This window comes from Rhodnius prolixus, unplaced genomic scaffold (assembly GCF_049639745.1).
Source record: "Rhodnius prolixus isolate KJV_2025 unplaced genomic scaffold, Rpr scaffold_3, whole genome shotgun sequence".
NCBI classification, from domain to species: domain Eukaryota; kingdom Metazoa; phylum Arthropoda; class Insecta; order Hemiptera; family Reduviidae; genus Rhodnius; species Rhodnius prolixus.
Window position 1 is genome coordinate 6,878,839 of NW_027411603.1, and position 17,428 is coordinate 6,896,266.

General features: G+C 32.2%; 1 long non-coding RNA gene across 1 annotated transcript; it reads right to left on the reverse strand.

The window, feature by feature from the left end:
- Nucleotides 1-252: 252 nt before the first annotated feature.
- Nucleotides 253-16,736, reverse strand: LOC141452487 (uncharacterized). Its single transcript, XR_012457426.1, has 9 exons — nucleotides 16,650-16,736; nucleotides 16,351-16,539; nucleotides 15,844-15,933; nucleotides 14,118-14,251; nucleotides 12,244-12,320; nucleotides 9,802-10,101; nucleotides 8,511-8,814; nucleotides 8,280-8,379; nucleotides 253-8,194 (listed from the first exon to the last, which is right to left on the reverse strand). It is a non-coding gene; the product is annotated as an uncharacterized lncRNA (long non-coding RNA).
- Nucleotides 16,737-17,428: the final 692 nt, after the last annotated feature.

A 17,428-nucleotide genomic window follows, 5' to 3' on the forward strand; every position in this document is an offset into this window, starting at 1 on the left:
TCATTTAGAATTAGCTTTGACTGTTAAAGTAACTTTCTGAGTATTGAAAGATTTAAATAATCTTTTTGCCTGATTTGAAATCAGTTAATCTAATCTTAAAAGAATGGTTAGACGAGAAGAACTCACCGATGCTCAGCTATCTAGAGACGAAGTGAAGTCTACCAAGTCCCAAGCCTTTGGTGTGCCGTGCTTTACAATCCAACTAAGGTCAACAGCTGTTATGGTGGTGAAGTCTTGAAAGATGAGTGCAAGTAGTAGTGAGATATACTGTTTTTAGAGCTCTTCGCTTACTACAGAATCGCCGTAACTGACGAAAAACTCTTGTAGTACATGTCGAATGAGCTGGAAAAAAATTTGTATAATGGCAGCATTTTACAAAAGGTAAGAGAAAAGTAAATAAATAATTAACAAGAGAAGCAATTCTGACTTCAATAAGTAAAGGAATTGCATACTTTTTCAGGCGGGCTTTACGTCCAACTACCAATTGGGTGTCGTGGGCGGAGGTGACTAGCAAACATACTTTACTGTCTAAATAGTCTTTACCTATTTTCTCTAAAGGTTGAAATTGCTACTACCTCATTGAAAGGTATACAATACTCAGATTATATGAGTCACTGCACTCAAACGGTTCGAGTTAAAGTTCTAAAAGAGTTTCAAGTTATAGACATTCGAGTTGCGTAACGCTAACAATAATCTAACCTACATGTACATATGTATGTATGTATCAGTTTCAGCAGAACCACCAATCATCCATAAATGCTAACAAACGACCATTGAAGAATAATACAAATATAAATGTAGTTAAAACGTAAAAAAGAGATAAGATTATGACTGGCTAAGAGTTTAAAACAAGAAAACCCCTCGACCCTTAATAAAATTTTATTAGAAGTCTGTACTATTTACTATTCACATGCAGTTTCCTTCAGGCGAACACTCATCTCATAGTCACCAGAGTATTGTCAAACCAGTGCTGACTTGGGTGTAGTATACTTTAAAAAAGAAAATACTATCGAATATTTTTCACCAGCTTACAGTTCGTCCTAATCCAAGCGCGTTTAACTTTTTTTTCTCTATTTTTACCTTTTGCAGTCACTACTACGTAAACAAATAATAATAATAAAACCCGTTTATGTTTAATGAACAGTAGCAAACAGGCAACGCTTTAACACACTATAGAAACAAAAATATAATTCCATATTTATATTTTTTCTTCCGAATAAGTTCAAAAAAACGAGTTTTAATTCTACTTTAAGTACATAACCTTTACTAATATCAGAAAAACAAACAAACCTTATTGACTTAACCAATCATATGGCTTTCCTATAAATTTATTTATATTTTAAATCAAATACCCAAAAAAAAGAGGACCTAATCCGCAGTCCATTTCAAGGTCCTCTCTGTGATCCTCTGAACAAAGGTACTCTAATCTGAGTCAATGTCAAGCTAGTGCTGACTTCTTATATATTCCATATTCTCTAACAATGCGTTAAATTGAAATTAACCGCTTGAAAAAGGTGCACAATCCAAAAATACATTTTATTCATACTGGAATAATTCAGTTTAATATCTTCGATCGTATTCTTTTGCCATTCTAAGTAGTAATCCTTTACAAACACAAAAGTTTCATAAATACTAGTACGTCGTTTACTTATTGTAACAGTTATGACTAATTTAACTACTAATATGAACTGTTCGATCAAAAGTAATCCTGTAACCAGTCATTACTTTTATTACACAAAAGTGCGTTGAACCCCAATATTTTTTAAACATTAACACTCGGAACCGGACAAAAGTTATTAGCATGTTTTGTACGACTAGTTGGTTAAAAAAATACTCATGGCCATGACGAACATCTCACAATTAGTTACTTTGTAAATAAGCTACGCTCTAGCAAGGATGAATTGGCTACAAAACAAACAACTGGGGAATCGTGATTTGTCTAATCAATTGATTGAAGAGTTACCTCTATTAAATACAAAATAACTTGAACGGATAGGGGTTTTTACTAACACCAAGATATGGGGGATAATTTGCCAGTTTGTAGAGGGGCTATTTTTGGTTCCTTTGATGTTAATGAGATGAAGTTCTGCTAGTAATTAATGCTAGCATGTGAGATTGTGAAATAGGTAAGAACAGTCATTATTAAGCAAATGATTGAAATAATTGGAATGATTGCTAATTATGAAATGAAACAGGTAATAGTGGAGTGTCTAGGTCAAGGTAGCGAACAGCAGACTTCCTATTTCTAACGTAGATATTACAAGGCTGGCTTTACACTCAATAGAAGTTGTTTAGCATATTCAATTGGATTTTCTTAATATTAAACGGTTCTTTTTTTTTTACAAATAATATATATATATTTCTTAAAGGAAACTTGTGAAGGAGGGAAAGAAATATCACCCTTTTAAATTCTAATTTAACAATTTTTCTAAAAAGAAAAGTAAAAATTGTAACACAAGTGAATGGGGACCAGCAGGGCCGGATTTTCCTATAGGCTAACTAGGCTTCAGCCTAGGGCCCCAAGATCAAGAGGGGCTAACATTCAAATTGTTAGCAAAATTAAAATTACACTATTCTAAAAACAGTGAACACTAAAACAGTGTTTTAGTGATGTATCAATGTAGTGATGTATTTTATTATCTCTCATGTAATTTACAAACTTAAAAATGGGAGGTGAAAGGGCCTCATAAGTGGAATAGCCTAGGGCAGGGGTCGGCAACCCGCGGCTCGCGAGCCGCATGCGACTCTTTAATCCAAATTTTATGGCTCTTCAGCCTGTCCAAAATAAATTGTGTATTTCAATTTTATTGAAACAAATGAAGATTTCATTTATTAAAGTAAAGATATTTTTTTCAAAAAGTATTTTAAATGTGATAAGTTTGAAATTGAATAGAATTATATTAAAACACAGTACATAATTATAAAGGCTGCCGCCATTTTCATTCAAACACAGGTTTAGTTATTATTTATTTGTTTATTTACTTTGCAATATGTGAAAATAAATATATAAAACATTTAAATGTTATTCAATATCATAAAATAATAATTTTTGTGAATACAAATCAACTACTGAGGTTTTTACACTATCATCCTTGCGGCTCTTGGTAAGATTTATTAAAATTATTTAAGGAGAAATGGCTCTCTACTTAAAATAGGTTGCCGATCCCTGGCCTAGGGCCTCTTTTCATCTAAATTCGGCCCTGGTGACCAGTATAAATTGTAGTTGAATTCTTTGGCTAAGATATATGATTGAATATCATAAATTAATTATATTCTCATGGGTAATCCTCATAAAAATTTTGTCTACAAAAATGTAACAAAATAGAGTTTTTTTAGTGTATCATAGGTTGTTTATGTGCTGGAATTGTGAAAACCACTGGAAATAAATTAGAAAAAATTAGACAGATCAAAAGATCAGCATCTGGAGTTGTTATTTAAAGGTAAAATAAGTTAAAAATTTTAATTTTTTTTTTTATCAAGTCTCAGAGTCGCATCTAACCTAAATTATAGGGTGCAAATTTTCTCGAGATATCCCAATTTTGAATTACGCTGACTACTTCCATCACAAACACACACACAAATATTGGAACCTGTTTTTCGAACTCGAGGGACTACAAACCACGAATTTCAGGTAAAAACTCTACGATTTCTGAAAAAAACAAAACAAAACAACACTAAAACTCACCACATTAAAAAATTGCATCAAGTCCAAGAGAGAGATATTTGAATATTTGAACGCCCACTAGTAAATCACCAATAATAAATCATTTTTTATTCATTTATTTTTCTTTTACTTAACTGATGATGACTGAATAACCATAATTTTTGTTGTTGTCTTTATTATTCCATCATCAAATTTCTATGTTTACATTTCTAATAATTAACGTTAAAAATCATGACTCACATAAAACAGAATAATAAATATTCACACGCAAGAAAGTTTGCGACCTTCAGAAAGTTGGTGAACAAGTACATGCTTCCTCATTAAACTTAGCTTCGAGAAAACGAGCATATTAAAAGTAGGTATTCAAACTTTTGCTTTTTTGTTTTTTTTTATTAATTGTATTTTTATTGAATAATACAACAATTACGTAACAATGAAGACATCATTGAAGCCAATGACAGCAGGTCGTGAGGTTCATGGTCGCAGAGGTTTTCAATTTCGTCACCACTATTTAGTGGCTATGAAACCAGCAGTGCACGTTCAACGCTCTAAGTGCAATGCATATTTTAGCGTTTTTTTTGTGTGTAAATTATTGCAACGCTATTCTTAAAAGCTTGACGTAAAAAGAGCGTAAATTTTAATTAGATTAATTAAATAGTGGTAGAGAATTTGTCTTCAACTGCGTGATTAGATCGTGAACAAATCTAGTGTTTACACGGTCGCAAGTCTTTTTTTCTTACTGCAATGGACAGACTTTCTTTTAACATCAGATTTTAAAGAACAGTTCCCCTTCTTCTTTCGTGGCGCTACAACAACCCAGTGATGTTGGGCCTTGGCCTCCTCACTACGTTTAGCCAGTCGTCCATATTTTTAGCAACCGCCATTCAGTTACGGATTTGGAGGATACACTTAGTATCTAGAGCCACTCCGTTCTGCCATAGCTTCTTCTTCTTCTTCGTTTCCTCTCTGGTGTCTCGCGTAGAAGTTTGGAAGGAATTTCATAAGCATCTCAATCTGCTCAACTTGATCCAATTTACACTGTTGAGAGCTCTTCTAATAGTGCATACAACTCCCTGTTGTGCCTACGTCGCCGGTCATGCCTGCACGTACTGGGGGCCATAAATTTTAAGGCTCCTTCATAACTAGGGGCCAGAAATTAAAATCTGATGTGACTGTTGTATCCACATTGGCACCACCAACCTTAACTCCAGGACGTTACAATTTTAGAATTACATGTCATAGTACACTCTACTCATAAACTTTTCTACAAAAATATTTTTCAATAATATATGCAGTTCAATGGAACTATACTCGAAAAAATCTGAACTCATTGGAATTTTTCGCTTCAATCCAGAGCTAACTAATTGCGGATCTGATTTCAAAAGCAGGGACTAAAAGTAGTAAGCACGTGCTTACCATATGCCACCGCGCAATATTCTTGGAATAAGAACGTTTCGCTTGATTCAGGAACCCACAAAGTGTCAGAAATCATGAACATCTGGAGGATATTTAACGATGATCTTATCTCAGCACTTTCATTAACCAGGTCATGGATCCAGACGTGATTATCCTTGGACTATATTCTAGTCATAAGATTCTCTTCTAATTTTCAAAGCAAAAGCCTAGATTTCTGATGAGAAAATGAAGAACTACAAATGCCATTCTTTTCTTGTCTTCTTTTTAAAGTAATCAACTGAAAGTATCATTTTACTGGATAGATTTTTCCACTTTTTTCAAATTGGTAATGATAGATCGCTATTATAGTATCGTACCCCTGGTTAAACTGTACACAGTGTACACTCTATGATAGGCGAGTTAAACGATTACAAAATTACGCCGCAAAATGAAGCCACAGACCTTTATTAAATTCGCTGCAAGACGGAAAATACATTAACTTTTAAGAGAGTTAAGGATATGAGAGATTAAGGTTTTTGATTGACACGTTTTTTTTAATGAAATTTATTTATGTTTTGTTAGGGAGGCTACCATAGACTTTCATCTAAAGTATTACTTTATTCAATTGAACTGCTTTTACCACCTACAACTATATTAGTGAGGATATTATGTATTACAAAAAATCCCTTCAAAGTTTTCAGTAACGTATCTTTTACACAAGAACCTATCAATCTTGTTTTAAATTCTTTTCTGAAAATTTAAAAAGAGTAACGGAAAGCTGGGGCACCAGTGTTCCCTCAAAAATAGCATTTTATCAGGAATGATCCATAATGTAAGATAAGTCGAGGACATTTTTAAATTTAAAAACCTTAAATAGGGAAAAATAATTGTTTAAATCTTTAAAACTAAATTTTCGTAAAATATTATTTCAAAAAGGTATTTGTCAGGGTTGTACTTTAGCAATGTGAAGAAGGGAGCTGAATTTAACATAAAATGAATTTCCTCTCAGTAATGTTATTTAATAGTTTAATTTTACTTTTACGACAAATTAGAATTGTAATGCCGAGATGGTAAAATTACTGTAGATTAGTCTTAACTTTACACGCTAGCTATCATTTGCACTAATACAAAACTTATTTTCTTCTTCATTTTATTTTATTTATTTGCAATGCAATTGGTGTGTAAAAACTCTAATGTCAAGGTCTACATTTGGTGTAAATATAATTGAAAAACTGTCTTGTAAAAACCTTATTTTTGTACATTTAAGAAGCGTAAACATCTAAGGTCATTGGTGCCTGGAGCTTTTTTCAGTGCAGATAGTGTTCTTAAATAGTCTTAACTATTTGAAAGTTAAAGTTGCATAAACTTTTATAACACCAATCGAAAACATTTCTCACGTATAAGATATTTTATAAGAGAACGATTGTGAGAGCAAAGATTTACACTCTTCTCAAAATCGTAAGAATCATACTTCTTGTATATTTCTATTGGAGTACCAGCTTTCGATTCGAAACCCTCAAAAAGACAACTAGAAAAACAACAGATCAAGTCAGTCCCAACATACAATCATAAAACTTCTTATTAACAGAGAATTCACCTTATAGAGACCACTTTCAGCTCAATGATACTTTTGGAGTCTGTAATCCTAGTAACTAAAATCGGTAACTAAAAGTTGCTTCACCAAGTGCCTCATTTACTTCTAAAAAAAAGTTTTGAGCTGAATTGAGAGGATAGGTATAGTTTTTTAGGCAAACAAAAATACCCTTCCGGCATCAATTTGAGACCAGTTTGTAGCTATCTAGAACTTAAGTACATGTTTTTATCTCTTAAAGTAATTCAATAGTAGATTTAATTTCTTCTAGATGTAGCCCTTTCATTTAAAGTTCTAGTTTCTTTGTAACACTAACACTTGCGTACTTCTCTCCCAAGATTCATGGCTGAATTGAGTACCGGCTGAGGACTTGTGAGTACCAGTATCTTAACAATGTTGAAAACTCTACACAAGCCATTGGTACCATGAGTGGGGAAGCTAATCTCATGCTTCCGACGGAAACCGTACGGTACCTTTGTAACAATTTCTCTGTCATTAACATTAACTGTTAGCTTCAGCAGGTTATTTTTTTTAATTTCTTGATTGCGCAAATTAAGTCCAACTGTTTCAAAATCTTTTTTAATGTATATTTCCTCAAGTTGCAGAAAATTTACAACTGGAAGTACTTGAATTACAAGTCAATGATGCTCAATCATAAAGGTCTTTCTCAGTGCTTTAACGAACTAAAAACTTTTGCAGCTCCTTGCTCCAGTGCCTCCAGCTGCAATACGGCGAGCAAAACAAACATGCCAAAACTTATCATATCTATCTGTAGCATTATCATATAACTTATCTGTAGGCATTTTCATTTTCTTCTATCATATTTTGAACTCTGACTTATTGGATGAGGTCTTGACAAATCGTCTTTCTCTATAACCAAAGGTTTTTGACTCAGATAAGATATACCCTCAGGGGCTGATGTAATCCGAAGATGTACTATACGATAGGAGTAGATCATTGAGTTATGTTGAAGAGATATAAAAACGAGTTTATTACACTCGAAAATTTCGAGTCGCCAAAACTCGATTTATAATATTCAGAACTCTATTTTATTATTATTATTAAAGATTACATATAGGTCTAAACAAAAAATAAATTAAATAGCTTTAAAATAGTACGTTGGAAGATCACTGCGATCTACGCTTTGACTATCTGACACGTGAGTACAAAATGATGGCCTATTTCTTCTTATAGCTAAATGTGGATGATTACAAAAATGAAATTCCACTACAATCGTGATGATTGAAAATTTCTTTAATTTTAGGGTCAAGGGCATTAAATTTCAAGTAAACAGAGGCTAATTTTTCCGTACTACGAGATTAACGTCAATAGCTCGAAAGATAATGGAGTACTTACAAGGATGAACTTGTGCCCTACCACCAGACTCTTAAGTATATTCTCTAATAGACACTGTTTGTCTAGGTTACGTTTATTTATTTTTACTTAATGACTGCATAAAGAGTTTAAACAGTAATGACCTCAAATATGTTATTTTTTAATCACGAAAGGAAACTGGATGAGTCAGGAAGCGTGTACTTCCAAGGCTGTAATAGACAACAGAATTATGCAATTTTAAGCTACCTTAAAGTTCATAGTTGTTTTTGTTTGTAGAGATGACAATAGAATTACTTTTTTTTCAACCCTTAAGGCACGAACATTTTCTTATCTTCTCTTCCCTAAAATCCTTACAAAGCTTTCCAATTTTAAAAATATATCCTCTTAAGTCGGTCTATAAATAATAAAATTCTTTGTGTTTTCTTTTCCAAAATCTCTCCATTTACAGATAGCAATATTATTGTCTTGAAAAAGTATTCTTAGCTGGACGTATTACGTAAGAAATGAATAAACAATGTAGGTTACCTTGTAGGTATGTTGCCTATTTTAGGGAGGTACTAGTTGTCCTTTCACTTTTTCTCCCTTTTTATATTTTGAAATCTTGATTTGTTGGGCGTAGATCTTTAAAAAAATGGTGCATTTAACGACTCTGATCGATGAAGTTGCAGCTTTGAGGTATTGATACTGAATGTGGAGGTTTTACTCTGTCGGACTACAACCAGGTGTCTCAAATGGCGCCGCCTTCTTGATTGACAATTGTGTGGCAAAAATCTAACTTGAATAGTATCTTCTTTACATAGTTAAGCTATTTATTCTTTTTTCTTTATGCCTAAAAGCACAGCATCATAGAAAAATTTAAAATTGTAAATAATTACGTTTACTCGGTTCAATTTTGTTGGAATTGGATTAAAACTAGTACACAGAAGCTTCAAACGTTTCAAAGCTTAATACTACGAAGAAGATTTATGAAAGTTAAAACCCATACACATATGTCTGATGTTTTCAAATTCGATTTTGTATCAATCTTCCAAACTGTGTAGATGTTTCTATAGTACTATATCACTCCTTTACATAGTCTCGTACAATTTAAGAATACTATGTCTAAGCCTTAAAATTCATTAGTAATTTTACTGCCCACTAAGAAAATAGAGTTGCTTAAACTACGAGGCACTATTAGAATGATTGTCTTTGTTCAGGATGGCCATCATAGGACGTTGTTGAGGCTTTATGGGTAGGAAGTCAAATCGAAAGCAAGACCACTAATCAACCAGGACTGACAATGCTAGAATTTCTTTATAAATACATTTTTCTGAAGAATACAATTTAAAAGTGAAAGAAATTTAGATGAGTAATTGATAATAAATCGTTAAAATACAACAGTTGCAGCATGTTTTTTTAGAAAATTCACAAATACACAATAAAATGTTTTTCATTGTTAAGGGGAGGAAATCGTAAATTATTCTACAGGAGAACTTGAGAGAAGAGCTTTACCCCAGCAGTTGGCTTGCCTAGATAACAATTCTCCTAAAGGAACTTCTCAAATCAAAGTGAAACTTTTTTTAAAAGAACTTACGAGCTTTTTGAGCAAATTAAGAGCATTATGAATGTAAAAGCTTTTTTAGAGGTTCGGGAGTTCTTAGGCCAAATAAATCGTATAATTGAATCAGCAAGATCCAAACATTTCTGTAAAATTTTTGGTACTTTTTCATTTGCTCCCTCTGACTAATGTCAGAAAAAAGAAATAATACAAATGGAAATGGCTCGTGTAAACAATTAGTAGTTATTAAAATTACAAATGAAAAAACTACATTCTCACCTGACAGTAATGATCTTATTTGTAAGTTGGTACCTCAACTCTTTCTAAAAAATAATCGCACATTGTAATCGTCTGAGGATGCTGGATGCTACACTCTGGTAAATACCTCTTGTTCTATGAGATGAAAGGTGCATGTATTGACTTGTTATATCTCCTCCATACCAAGGACCCTATTCCAATGGCCAACTCCCCACTTTTGTTTTTATATTTTGTTTTTGTTTTACAAACTTCGCGCATTATATAGTTGTTGATGATAACGCACTTTGAACCTCCGTGTTGCGGCCAAGGTCCAACACGCACCTGTATCAGAAGGAGAAAATCTTCTTTAAAGAATATTTATCAATTATTATTATCTTTTGTAAAAATTCATGTTTTGTAACATAAATCATCATAATTTATACTAAAAGACAAATCGTCAAAGTATATTATTTATTTGTACAGATAGAATGTTATATTGCTGATCTTTATCATTATAACAAATCTCACTTCTCTCACAGTTGAAGATGAATTGTCGACTTTAAAAATAAGTGATTAAGAACCAAGAATTGTTATTTTACGTTACACTAAAATAAGTAATAGACATGACAGAAAATGCAAGGACGAACAAATAAATGTACGACAGATAAATGTTTTTACGATAAAGTTTGAGGCTTAACCACTAAATATGTAGATGAACAACAAAATATATAATTTAACTTGTTGACTCAGCAAGACTAGGCTGAGCCAAAAGCATTAAAAGTGTAAACTCTCTTCACGGACTTGATAAATAAACTTCTGATGATAGATGAAATGATTCGTATCAGAAAATAAGAAAAGTTGGATAAAATCTAACGATATTATCCAGCATATATCCTGTGGATCCAACCATTTATATTTTACCAATAACTAACTATATTATTATTTTCTCTCAATATATTAGTAATAGAAAGTACTAATACTACTTCATTAAGTTCTTAATATTTAGATATCCATGTAGATTTCCAAGTTTGGGTTTTCAAGGAAAATTTGTTCTATTACCCTTGCGCTCTAAACAAAAGGCCTGTTTGTCTGAGAATGATCAACATAGCTCAAAAATTGAAAGTGATGGAAATTTCAAATTTAATATTTTAAATCGGTAAAAAACTTTTGGTCAAAATCAACCAACCTGAAGGCCCGGATTAATGATTCAATTTTTGTCTTACTTTTTTGGGTTTATCTAGAAAAGTTTCCAACGATAGCCCTCAGTAGACCTATAAAGTTTTATTTTAAAACACTATTTCTGGCCAATGCTTCTGTAGATAGATATTGCGAAGAGGCGAAGTTAAATTTCTCTCTGAAGTGTCCTCTGTGTTTAATATGTGGGAGCATTCTTTGAAATATTTAGGGACGACATTTGAGGAGAAAGATTTTATTAGCACTAGAGCTTCTCTAAAATTATTTATCAGATTGTGACTAAACAATGGGAAAAGATGGAGTAGAATTTTAATATAATACAAAAAAGTTTAAAAAAAAAATTAATTTGATCAATAATTACAAATGCAGAGAAGGGAATATAGGTCGGCGGACCCGGAGATCCCGGGTTCGAATTCATTTGCTGGTCCTTAGATTTTCTCTTCCTACGAACTTCTTACAGCTCACTTTCCGGTGATGGACAACATTTATCTAGAAAATGAAAGAACACTGACCAGAGACCGACAATGCACTGAAAAAAGTATTAGGCGTAATGAGCACAGGTATTGACGCGCTTTAAATTAAATTTTAAAAAAAGTTAACTTGCAAATCATGCATTACTTTAAAAAAAAAAAGCTATTGAGCGTTAAAAGCTATTGAGCGTTATAGTCTTAAATGGTTGGCGGGGATGGGGGACACACGTTTATTAGTTAGCAGAATTCTTCTAAAAAAATAATTATTATAATATTTTAATTTTAGTCCCTAATGATGGGCATTTAAGTGTTTGAAACGCTTCGGAAATTAAGAAAAAATAATGTATTGATAGAAACAGAAGAATAAGTACAGTTTTGGAAACGAAGATTATTTTTTTACCCCGAAAGAAAAGAATAGCAAGTCTGTAACAATGTATGTATACTTCCGAATTTGACTTTGTCGCGAGATCACGTAACCTATTAATTAGGTAGAATTAAAAATTAATTCTTAAAGTATGTTTAATCAATGTAAATAGTACTGTCAATACTTCCACTCAAGTCCAGCGAGAGAAAATCAAATTACCTATTAGGTACATTATTTTTTTTTTATTCTAGAGATCTTCTTACTTTAATGATTAATACTGGCTGACGTAATAAATTTTTAAACGCCGTTAAAAATAATGTTTTTAAAAAAAAATCACGATGATTCATCACTACAGTTAAATTTTATTTTAAGCAATAACAAAAAAATAAAAATTCTGATTGTTGATTCTAATAGAACTGTCTATAAGATTCTTGTATTAACAATAATTGTACTAACAATCTTAATAAAGCCATTTTCCCACCCCTCCAATAGAATTTCAGGGCCTCACGAACAGCATCGCTTAAGAGAGAATCCTGCAACAAGTAAAAATTTTGTTTTAGGTAAAAGGCACTCCACTTCAAGGAGATACTACAGTTTGTATTCTTTTTTTCTTCTTCTTCTTCTTTTTTTAACATAAGTTAAGGGTAAATTACATTTTCATTGTTAGCTGTCCTGTGCCAGCGTCAATCATTAATGACCTTGAAACTTCTTTGGCACGATTTTTCAAGTTTTGTTATCTGAAAAACTTGCCGCCCACGTTTTCACGCAATCTGTTTCTCACAATAGACACGCGCACAAATTATAAAGACTCCAGTTAACTGTATTTTCTAAAATATGTTGAAATAAAGGAAAATCGGCACAGCAAAAACGCCTATCACTTACTGCAATCCTCAAGATACTAACTTTTGAATTTCCTCCAAACTTGCAACTTTTACTAATCATTGGTTCCCTTCATTACATAGAAATAGTATTTTTTTCAGAAAAGTATGACGCTTGATTTCGTTTAGCTAAGTTGCTTCATTTTCATCATGTTTCTTGGTTTTCCAATCACGTTTTTGTGAACCGGATGTCAGTAAGTGATGGGATTCCAGCAGATGAAGCAAAAAAATTAAAAATCTGATATAAACCCTCATACGACTTATTCTTGTTAAAATTGTTATTTTTTTTTAAGTCGTTTTTTTCATTTTAAATTGATTTTTCGAAAATTCTTACTAAATTTTTGTAAAACTGCATTACATCGAAATGATATGTTAGGACCCTTATATCCTCATAGGGAGAAGATTAGCCACTTCTTCAGGGATATCTGCCCAGCTAAACCATATTAACAATATTTATTCTGAAAACTCCAACTCCCATGGGGTTTGCAGAAATAGTCGATCAGTGCAAGTATTTGGGTTTATCGAAACCACAAATCAACTGTAGCTCATCAACACACTCGTATTCACAATTACAATTTTGCAAGTTTGCAAGTAAAGTGTACAAGATCTCCATAAATGAACACAGAAGCACCATAGATTTTTTTTTTTTGCGGTCACAGCGCTTTTGGTTTTATAGCCACGCCTAAACAAATCTAATCTAGAATCGTACATTACACCTGACCGAATTTTCAGGGGAACCATGTCCCAAGTAAACGTAGTAAATCAAATAAAAACAAAGGAGTCAACAGATAACCTGTGGTGAAAGTGTGGTTACGTCCGAAGTGCTTGGATGATGATGGAAGAAAATCCGAAGCCGTATCACAGGATACATTAACTTATTTGCTACGACGGATACAACCTAAAGGTGGACATTCGGTTAAAGATTTTATATAAACTCTATGCGGTGCTCTTCTTACATACACATAATTCTATAGCGTCCGTTCTAAAGAGAATTGTAAATTTGAAATATAAAGCTGATCGAAAGCGCTACCATCGTTTTTTTATCGATTTTTTCGAAAAGGTTATGTTTCAAAATTTCGGTGAGTTACGTGAGCTGCACTTAAGGATCCTTGAAAGTCGTTGTTACCAGGTTTGGAGCGGAATATTTCCAATCTAGAATCCTGTCATTAATTTTACCGAGCTTTCTTCGGAATCTTTACATGAATTCAAAGTCGAAGAGTGAGTTAGCAACAAGCAAGGATTATCTTTAACTGGTCTCTTCAAAAAAACTTCCCTGGATGAGTTGTTTCACTTGCTGGGAATGGGCTGCAAGGTGAGGGGTTTCAAAGAGGGACACAACTGGTCAGTTTGGTCGCAATGCACTTCATTAAAATTACCAAGCTTAAGTTTCTAAAGAGTCATTGTAGGTAACTTAAGTCATACCCAGTATCCAATATATAATCAACTGATTACCTTATTGGAACCACATGGGGTTTAAAACAGCATCACCTTTTCTTTCTTGACAATTGATTCCGTTTAAACTTCAAAGACATCTTCAACAACATTGTAGCTCTTTTTTTGCCTGGATTACGGGGGTTCATGATGTCCTGAAATTAAAAAATAAAAAGCTTAATAATAAATAGAAACTTTAAATATTTCTTTAAAACTTATTCCATTATTATTTCCGCAATATTTGTTTATTTTAAATAAACATCCTTTTTCTTTACTTGATGATGTAGTAAAAGTATCTTGATAATCGTACCAATAAATTTTACAGTTTGGGAAGCAGTAATAAAAAAAAAATGATGCAAGCAACGAATAATGTTCGCGTCCTTGTATAAAAATGATTACGTCAATATTACAATACATCTCTTACAAAAGAGGAAGTTTATAAAAAAAAAGTGTGTATCTTTTGTAGGAAATGAAATCAGAAGATAAAACGATTACTGCTCATAAGAATGGGAATTTGGTAGGGAGTGTTGTCTTAACATTTGTAAATACGCCAAAATTAAATGAATACTTTTTTTAGGAACTACATAATGCTTTGATTTTGTAATCCAAATTTTTGAGAACTGTATATATGTATGTTAATAAATACATTCACATGATCATAACCACACACATATATCTCGGTATCTCACATGATCGATCATACCAATCTAATTTTTATGTAAAAACATAACATACATTTTTATTACCCACTAGTTTTTTACTTTTCCTAAAGTTCATTGAAATATACATATAACTGAATTTTAACAGATTCCCATTATTTTCTTTTTATTATTTTGTTTCTGTTAAAGACAGAACAACATCAAGTTATTATTAAGCAAACATTGACGTTCAATTATTGGTAAAACCCGAAGGCAAATATAGGTCCTTCGTTTTTTTCACGCGGTTTTATTGGATCAGGCAATTTTCCAAAACTTGTTCGCAGTAGGCGAAAATATTCAGAAACCATATCTTCCCGAGGTGTAAGTTCATTCAAAGAAGGTGGTATGTCTAAAATCTTGTTTTCTTCGTGTTGATATCATACTCTTAAACAGTAGCCTATTTCGTAATACTACTGGATGGAGGACGGAGTTGTTTGCCGACTTAACAATTCACTTCCACACAAAAATAATATATATTTTAACAAACAAAACAATGCTTCCAATAAATACTTCCGTTGCCATCAATGCCGACCGCTACGATTATCATCCAGATTCGTTTTGGATTTTCATGCATTTTTCTCAGGTTTGTGCCAAGAATTTCAACTTCCACATCGGTGCATTTAACATCACAATTATGTTAAGGAAAGTGAGATCATAAATTGGCAAAAGCTATCTTACTAGCAAAAAGTAGCAGTCAAATTCTTTTAAAAATAATCATATGTACTATGTCATAATGTAGGTGGTTGAAAATTCGAAGCAAGTAAGAATAAACAAGAAATAAAACTCATACTTGTTGCAAATGTCTGAAATTTGATTAAGGCGAAGCCTACACACTTTCAAAACGAAGTAAACTTTACTATTTCTCGGTTCTGGAAGTTCAAATTAAATTAATAATAATGTTAAAATAAAGAATTATCCAGAAAACTAGAATTAATGAGCTTTCGTTTAACTAGTTATTCAAAAGACGCACTTTCTTAGTTCGTTATTAAAACTTTTTTCTTTGCTGCCTATTAATTGGGCTATAAATTTTAATTTAACAAATAACTTACTTCTTCAAGAAAACATATTGCTGCAGGAAGACCTTCACTGCAAAGCCAATTTATAAAATGATCTATGACCACCACTTGGATTTTTTTCGTCTGCAATACATTAAGACATCTTAAGATTTTAGCAAACTACTTAGGAAATCTTACGTCGAAGAAACATGATGAAAGTATTAGAACAAACAATAAAACAAAATTTTCTTTCTGAAAATAAAATATGCAAAGCGGCAGTGAAATTCGGTCAATGAATTCGGGGCGAATGTAAAACTAGAATGTCGGTAACGCCAGCAATGAAATGGCCTCTCATCAAATCGTTGGCAACAAGGCTTGGGTGGCATTTAATATTTGTAGAAAGAAAACAATTAATTGAATGATTATTATACTTACTACTAATACCTCCAAAAAAAAAATTGTGTTGCGAACAAGAAGCCAATCAGAATAATTAATTATGAGCCATAAAATTACTCAAACTTTCAATAATAATGTATTCATTAATTAAACAATTATACTTACACTTCTAAATATAAAGCAGTGGGTAGTTATTTAAATCCGCTACAAGATAAGAAGTTATGTGTAACATGATAACCCATTACAACTCTTCATATTATTTAAATTATATTCTAGGACGTTTCTGGTACAACATATAACGTTTCTAACAGATTCGTAATAATACAGAAAGTTCCAGGTGGTTAAGATTCCTCCCTGAAAAATTTTGAAAAGTTATTGTACTTGTAATTTTGAATTGTAAATTACAGCACAAATCAGAAAATGCTAAATACTAATCTGAACTAACTAATCTGAATCTTTATCACCTTCTTATTTATGCACAATCGTTTTTTGAGTTACCAGTAATCGGATCAACCTACACTTAATACCTTACCTATAGCTAACATCAATGAAACCTACCATCTGAATTTGAACAGTAAAAGTACTCATACATACAAATGATAATTAAAAATCAATTTAAAATTACAGTCTCTTCAATATTTAGTAAAATGTTCAAATATTTAAATACTATATATTTATTTGAAAAAAAGACCAAAATTTACTCCTGTTAAATAATTATTTAATTCAAATGTCAGCATGAAGTTAACTAACTTTAAAAATAGAAAACCAAATTACCAAATATGACAGAATAATTTCTAATCTCCATACCCACTTTGTCATTAGTAGTAAAAAAAGAATTAAAAATCCCTTGGTTTGACTTTCATTGCTTATTTTTGTAAAGAAAAAATGTAGTAAATTAACCGAGCAAGTAATTTTTCTTGAGCTATTCTTCCCCATACATACTAGTAATTATTAGTCAAGACAGTCTGCAAACAAACACAAGAAGTTGCTGATTAGATTGTTAGAAATAGAGCACCTACGCCATTCGTTGGTCCAGAATCTGTCCTTGGAATTCGTAAGGAAACGTGCGAACAGCTCTTTAGTAAAGGCTTCGGTGGGCATACGAAAAATTGTGCTATTCAGGAAATGAAGCACTGAAAAAAAGTTTACGACTGCTGTGGTGTAAGCAATGAAATACAATGGAAGATTCTGAACCTAGTAAGAAGTGGAAGATTTACCTATTAGATCTTTAGAAGATCGTACA